The sequence below is a fragment of the Capricornis sumatraensis genome, chromosome 2, assembly GCF_032405125.1.
Source record: "Capricornis sumatraensis isolate serow.1 chromosome 2, serow.2, whole genome shotgun sequence".
NCBI lineage: Eukaryota > Metazoa > Chordata > Mammalia > Artiodactyla > Bovidae > Capricornis > Capricornis sumatraensis.
In genome coordinates this window covers 143683699-143691334 of record NC_091070.1, presented here as the reverse complement: position 1 = coordinate 143691334, position 7636 = coordinate 143683699, and the positions used below count along the sequence as shown (strand labels likewise).

The 7636-nt window shown below is 43.3% G+C and overlaps 1 pseudogene; it reads right to left on the bottom strand.

The window, feature by feature from the left end:
- Positions 1-5587: 5587 nt before the first annotated feature.
- Positions 5588-5794, bottom strand: LOC138074610 (U2 spliceosomal RNA; annotated as a pseudogene).
- Positions 5795-7636: the final 1842 nt, after the last annotated feature.

The following is a 7636-nucleotide window of genomic DNA, read 5'->3' as shown; positions in this document are numbered from 1 at the left end:
CAACTACTTATTGTCAACAATCTGGGAGGAAGGGATACATCACTTCTGAACTGATCCTCTAAACACCTGCTGGCAGGCTAACATCAGGGCAACTTTAAAACCATGAGAAGGCAGAGCCCCAGAGAGAAATAGCCTGAGTCACCACCTTGAGGAAAGCCTCCCCGGAGAGCCCTCCTGTTGAGAACCACATGGGATTTTGTTAAGCCTCTGTGTCAAGCCTCTGTGATCTGGGGGCTCTTATTCAACTCAAATGCCTTTCTTGGTGGCTCAGTGGTAAAGAACCCACCTGCCAGTGCAGGAGACATTGGTCAGGAAGATTTACTGGAGAAGGAAATGGCTACCTACTCCAGTATTCTTGCCTGGGAAATTCCGTGCACAGAGGATCCTGGAAGGCTACTGTCCATAGGTTGCAAAAGAGTCAGACACAACATAGTGACTCAACAACATGCAACCCTAACACAGCTTTTCAGACTCACTTATTTCAAGTTTCTTTTCCTGCCTTTCCAGTTCCTCTTTCCTACTGTTCACTGCTGATTTTTACCCTGGGCCTTAACTCTTGCTTTTCAGCTGCCAGGTCACATTTTACTTTTTTTTCTTTTTTTCATCGAAGGGCATTTAAGTTTAAATATAGCAATGTATACCTGTCAATCCCAAACTCACTCCACTTTTTAACAGTGCCTCTCTCAATCCTTTCCTACCTAAGTACTCTGCTATGATTTAATTAAGCAGCGACAGACCAAGGAGTATGTCAAGCCAGCTGAAAGCTGGAATGCTAGTCTATAAGAGGTGCTTAACGTTTATTGAAAATTTTGTTTATACTGATAACTTTTTAAGGACGACCCTGCACTAGCTGAGTGAGGGCTGAGACCTTCATGGAATCTGCTTCAGTAACAGCAGGTGGTCTCTAAGCTGCCTTAGGAAACAGGTGGGTTGTGGGTAATGCAGGGCTGGGTGTTTGCTGAGTGGGGATTAGCACCCAGCTCCTCTATACAAATGTGGAGCAAATATGAGAAAATACCAGTTATGGGGGTAGATAGACAACTCACGTTCCTCACGTATCTTAGTCTGGCCCTGAGTTCAGGCCAGCAGTTTTTCTTTCTCTTTCTGAGCTATTACATTTAACTCCAAATGGATCTGCCATTCATTCTCCTCCCTGCCACCATGCTATCTTTGCCTTAAAACTCTGAGGTTGCAAATTGCCTATGGTCAAACTCCTTTGAATGGATCTGATATGCCACACACTGGGAAGAGAGCAGGAGAGAAAAGCCATTTAAATAGTTCAGGCTATCAGTGCAAATTTGTTGTATGATGTGAGGAGCTCAAATCAGGTGCTCTGTGATAAGCTAGAGGGATGGGATGGGTTGGGAGGTAGGAGGGAGGTTCAAGAGGAAAGGGACATATGTATACCTATGACTGATTCGTGTTGATATATTACCGAAACCACACAATGCTGTAAAGTAATTATCATCGAATTATAAATAAATAAATTTAAATAAATAGTGCAGGCTATGATGCTACCATCCCAAATCATGCTGCTGCTAAGTCGCTTCAGTCGTGTCCGACTCTGTGCGACCCTGTAGACGGCAGCCCACCAGGCTCCCCCATCCCTGGGATTCTCCAGGCAAGAACACTGGAGTGGGTTTGCCATTTCCTTCTTCAATGCATGAAAGTGAAAAGTGAAAGTGAAGTCGCTCAGTTGTGTCTGACTCTTAGCGACCCCATGGACTGCAGGCTCCTCTGTCCATGGGATTTTCCAGGCAAGAGTACTGGAGTGGGGTGCCATTGCCTTCTCCGATCCCAAATCATGAGCTCATACCAAAAGATGAGGAGATGCAGAAGACATGAGTGGCTGTTTCTCATCTTTGACTCTTTACTTAGACTGTCCCTTCTTCCAGAATTCCAGAAGACTATACACTCATCTTGTAAATCTTAGTCCAAGAGATATTCTTTCTGGGAAATCTTTTCTGACAAATCTCCTCACACTCCCCACCACCTCCACTCCCTCATTATCAGTTCTTTTCTGTCTTTTCTCCCTTTCCATATCCAGGCAGTGGTTGAAGCATAAAAGCTTAGATTTTTCCAGCAGTTAATCAGGTCCCATGGCAGTGTGAGAATAGTTACTGTGATACTGTTGTTTTAAGGGAAGTTATATACATCCTGGTTACAATGAGGGGTACTGGGGCTCTGTGGTTTATGCTATGTACACACGTGTTTAGTAATTGCTCCCCACTGGACCCCAAGACTGCCAGCATGTGGAGAACAGACCTGTCCTGTGGCCTAAACGTAAGAGTTTGAATGTTTCCTTTGGGCAGAGGAATGACCATTTATCTTTTCCTCTTCCTGAATCCCCTTCTTCATCTGGGTGCAATCAATCATCTTTGTGTTGAAAATAAATAAATTAAATGCCTTACAGGGAGTTTACTTTGCAATTGAAGTAAAGATAGAGGAAGATTATTCTTTCTGTCCACATTTTGACAGGAAATCTCTGCCTTTCCAAATGTGACCCACAGACCTGCTAACCTGAAAGTGGTTGCTTTGAACTTTGTAGCCAAAATAATTACTTACAAAATATCTTTGGTGAGCACAGGAGAAGTACTTCACCCCCTGCTGCTGTTGCTACTGTTTAATCAATAGTCTCCAGGTGACAGGCCAGCAAGACTGGACCAATAAGCACAAATAATTGAAATTAACAGCAATCTTGAGATGCATGAGTTTTATTCCACTAAATACTCATTGTAAAACTATGGTTTTGAAGTTTTATAAGCAAAGAAGACAGCTGTGAATAAAGCCTCTGTGTGGACTTTACTTACCTTGAATTCTACCACTAGCTCTGACTTTCTAGCTACACTCCCTTGTTATTAAACAACAGCGTACCTTACCCATAGATTTGGTACTAAAAAGAGATGCTTACTCCCCTGTTTAAGAGTTTTTGCTTTAGGGGAGTTTTTGTTTGTTTGTTTTTGTTTGTTGTGGAAGTGGTCAGACACTGAGGTAGCATGGCTAAATGGTTCCTTCTTTTTTTAAAAGACTTTACTTTTTAAAAATAGAATTGGAAGAAGAGTATAGAGATTTCCCATATATCCCCTATACTTGTACATGCATTGCCCCCACCATTCTCAGCATCCCCCATCAGTGATCAAACCCAGGTCTCCTGGATTGCAGGTTCAATCTTTGGGTCAGGAAGATTGCTTGGAGAAGGAAACTGCAACCAAATCCAATATTCTTGCATGGAAAATGGACAGAGGATCCTGGCAGGCTACAGTCCATGGGTTCACGAAAGAGTCAGGGATGACGTAGCAATTAAACAACAACAAGATATATTATTATGCATTCATCCGAACCCACTGAATGTACAACATCAAGAGTAAGCCCTTAGGACTTTGGATAATTATGAGATGTCAATATAGTAATAACCTCATCTAAAGGTTAAAAATGTACCATTCTGATGGGGGATGTTGATAATGGACATGTCAATCTTCAATTCCAGGGTTGATGTGTTCCTATTTCTTTGAGGCCAGTTCCGGGAATTGTGGCAGTTTATTTAATGGCTACGGTCTGGTCATCATGCAGTTAACTTCTACCTGGTAGGAGTTTCAGTATCTATAAGAAAACTCCCAGGACATGGCTTAGAATATTATCTATAGTCCTTGAGAAGGAACTAAAGATTCTTGACTATGCTTAATGACTAAACTGGGCTTCACTAGTGGCTCAGACAATAAAGAACCTGCCTGCAATGCAGGAGACCCTGGTTCAATCACAGGCGGGAAGATCCTCTGGAAAAGGGAATGGCTACCTAGTCCAGTATTCCTGCCTGGAGAATTCTATGAACAGAGGAGTATAATGGGCTACAGTCCATGGGGTCATAAAGAGTTGGATGTGACTGAGTGACTAACACTTTCACTGTCCTTCACTTTCAATGACTAAACTATTATCATTTAGTCTTATTGGACTGTTTGCTTTTGTTTTTGCCTTTTCTCATTTCTTTGACTAAATTTATCTTTTGGTTGAGGTTTTCCCACAAAGTCAGGCAGAGAACATAGTGGGAAAGGACCACAGGGTCTTGCTCTGTTTCACTATGACTATCCCTTGGCGGGATTTTGTGTGGACATGTTTTCAACATCACTTTGCCAACAAAGGTCCTTATAGTCAAAGCTATGGTTTTTCCAGCAGTCATGTAAAGATGTGAGCGTTGGACCATAAAGAAGGCTGAGCACCAAAGAACTGATGCTTTCAAATTGTTGTGCTGGAGGACTCTTGAGAGTCCCTTGGACTGCAAGGAGATCAAACCAGTCAATCCTAAAGGAAATCATCCCTGAATATTCATTGGAAGGACTGGTGCCAAAGCTGAAGTTCCAGTACTTTGGCCATCTGATACAAAGAGCTGACTCACTGGAAAAGACCGGGATGCTGGAGAAGACTGAAGGCAAAGAGACAAGAGGGCAGCAAATGATGAGATGGATAGCATCACTGACTCAATGGACAAGAACTGGAGCAAGCTCTGGGAGATATCGAAAAACAGGGGAGCCTGGAGTGCTGCAGTCCATGGAGTCACAAAGAGTCAGACATGACTTAGTGACTGAATAACAATGAACAAAATTTTCAACTCATTTAGAAAAATACCTAGGAGAGTGATTGCTGGGTTGTATGGTAAGAGTATATTTAATTTTGTAAGAAACTCCAAAACTATCTTCCAAAGTAGCTGTGCTATTTTGCATTCCCCCCAGTAATGTATGAGAGCTCCTGTGGCTCCACATCCTTGCTGTGTCTTGGTAGCTAGACATGATGTACCAGGTGAGAGGGAATGCTGTCAAAGCACCTTTCACAATATGGTGGTGAGGTGTGGGGGATAGGGAAGTGTTCTAAAGTCTCTGATTAGGTCTCAGTCTTTTAATGAGCCTGTGCCTCTAGAGCGGAAACTTCAGAAGTGTTTCTCATTTTTCCCTCCCTGCCTTAGGCCAGACAGAATGACTAGAACAGGGTGGGGTTGAGTATTTTCCTGTATTCACATGGAAGGCTAGAGGTGACTGTAATTAGATAATGTTCTTCCCTCAGATCAGTTGAACTCTGATAATACCCCAGCAGGTTAGGCTCTGGTTAACTAGTTTCCCCTGAGAAGTTCATAATGAGGATAACTTTTATGGCTAAAGGTAAAAAACCTAAGACCACATTTATTCTCAAGCCTTACTTTATGCTGGAAAATCAAAGGTTGAAGTGTGTTATTTAATTGCTGTTTAGTCACTAAATTGTGTCCACCCCTTTTTCAATCCCATGGACTGTAGCCCGCCAGGCTCCTCTGTCCATGGGATTCTCCAGGGAAGAATACTGGAGTGGATTGCCATCTTCTCCTCCAGGGGATCGTCCCCATCCAGGGATCGAACTGGAGTCTCTTGCACTGTAGGTGGGTTCTTTACCACTGAGCCACCCGGGAAGCTACTTTGATTAGAAAATCTCATAATTTGTGTTTGTTTTCCCTGGTGGCTCAGACAGTAAAGCGTCTGTCTACAATGCAGGAGACCTGGGTTCGATCCCTGGGTGGGGAAGATTCCCTGGAGAAGGAAATGACAACCCACTCACAGTACTCTTGCCTAGAAAATCCCATGGACAGAGGAGCCTGGTGTCCATGGGGCCGCAAAGAGTCGGACACGACTGAGAGGCTTCACTTTCTTTCCTCCTAACACTGGTTTGATTACTCCTGGCCCCAACATAGCAGAGCCACATTTTTCAGTGGGAAAAGATATTAAACTGATAAGAACAGAAACTACACTTGATTCTAGCCAAAATACCAAGAAGTGATGGGAAAGGATTTTAATTTCCTCTTTGTGGTTCATAAAACAGCCCACTTACCCCCGGTGGAATTTTTTCTCCCTCACTGACAAGGTAGCCACAAAATTTCCTTCCTCAAAATCCTTGGTTAGTAAATAGTGCAATATGGAGCTGGCAAGTAGAAAGGGAATTGCCCACTGCTTTGCCCTGCCATCTTAGGAGTAAGCCTGCACCTCAGCTCTGAGATTTCACAGGCATGGAGGGACCCTCAGCTTCTTCCATCCAGAGCTTCTCCTCTTTTCTCCTCAAAATTGCCTCGATGAGGTGAATGACTCCCTCAGTCAACGACCAGAGATGAAGCTTGAAGAGCAAGTGTGCCCAGAGCAAATACTTTTTGTTCTTACCCCTAGGTGTAAATGCTTAAAAACAGATTTGTAGTCAGAACGATGAGGAAGTAGGAGAAAGCTGGCTGCTGTGGGGAAAGAGAAATGGGGCTTTCCCAGCAAGAAGATTCTGAAATATGGCCGGGGGAAGGGAGAGGACTTACAGTGGCTTCCTCACAATTTTAACCCAGTCTCACCTTTCACCAACACTGAGAAAGTACTTGACAGACAACTTGGGTGTCTGCCAAACAACTCCACCAGTGAGACTCTTCCTTCCTTCTTGTCTCCATTGCTCATCCATGGATTGCCCTTCCCTGCCTAGAAAGGCAGTGAGTTCCTGGATATTGTTGACTACTGAGAGAAGAAAAGAACCCAGGGCATTCAGCTGCTGCTAAGAAAGGTCATTCCTTTGTTTCAGCGTCTGGTTTCATTTTGTGCTTTCTGAGAAAGTGCCATGTGTAGAAGAAATGATCCGTATACATTTGCCCTGAAATAGAGCGTTGTGTGGAATCGTTGACAGTATGAGGGCTTTCTGTGCCATTCTTGCCTTCCATTGGCTGAAGACGCAGAGAACTAGATGCCTCACTGCATTTATGACACTGGTTTCTCTTGTGCTCTGAGGTGCAATGAAAGCTGACTACTTCTCTAATTACTTCCTTATGCCTCTTCACCTCTTTAAGGACTAAGGGGCCATTTCCTTTCCTAGTTTTAACTCATTCCAGAGTGTGTCTTCACTGTTTGATTAGAACGCTTGTTATGTATATTTTACTTGGCAGAGTGTCACATTTTAATAGTGGTGTCCAAAAGATATGAGTTCAATACACGCTCTGTAGGTTTCTAGCTGAATGATCCTTGTCCAGTTCTGTGACCTTTCTGAATTAGTGTCATTGTCTTACAGTGGGAATAGCAATACCTAATTGGGTGGTGAAAAATAGTGTGAAAATATATGCATTCTGTGTACATACATGATAATATTATTACATTGACATGTTCTAATTTTTCAAACAGTACAGCTGAACAGTGAGTGAATTGTTATAATGAAGTGTGTGTGTGTGCACGCTCAGCTGTGTTCGATTCTTTGCGACCCCATGGACTGTAGCCCACCAGGTTTCTTCTCTGTCCATGGAATTTTCCAGGCAAGAATACTAGAGTGAGTTGCCATTTTCTTCCCTACCCAGGGATCAAACCTGTCTCTTGGATCTCCTGTATCGGCAGACAGATTCTTACCTCTGCGCCACATGGAAAGCCATGTTCTAATTTTTGAAATAATACAGCTGTTTCAATGAGCAAATACAGTTGAACAGCTGAACAGTGAGCAAATTACTGCTGTAATGATGTGTTTGTGTGTGCTCAGTTGAGTTCGACTCTTTTTTACCCCAAGGACTGCGGCCCACCAGGCTCCTCTTGTGTCCATGGAATTTTCCAGGCAAGAATATTAAAGTGAGTTGCCATTTCCTTCTCCAGGGATCTTCCCTACCCAGGGATGGAAC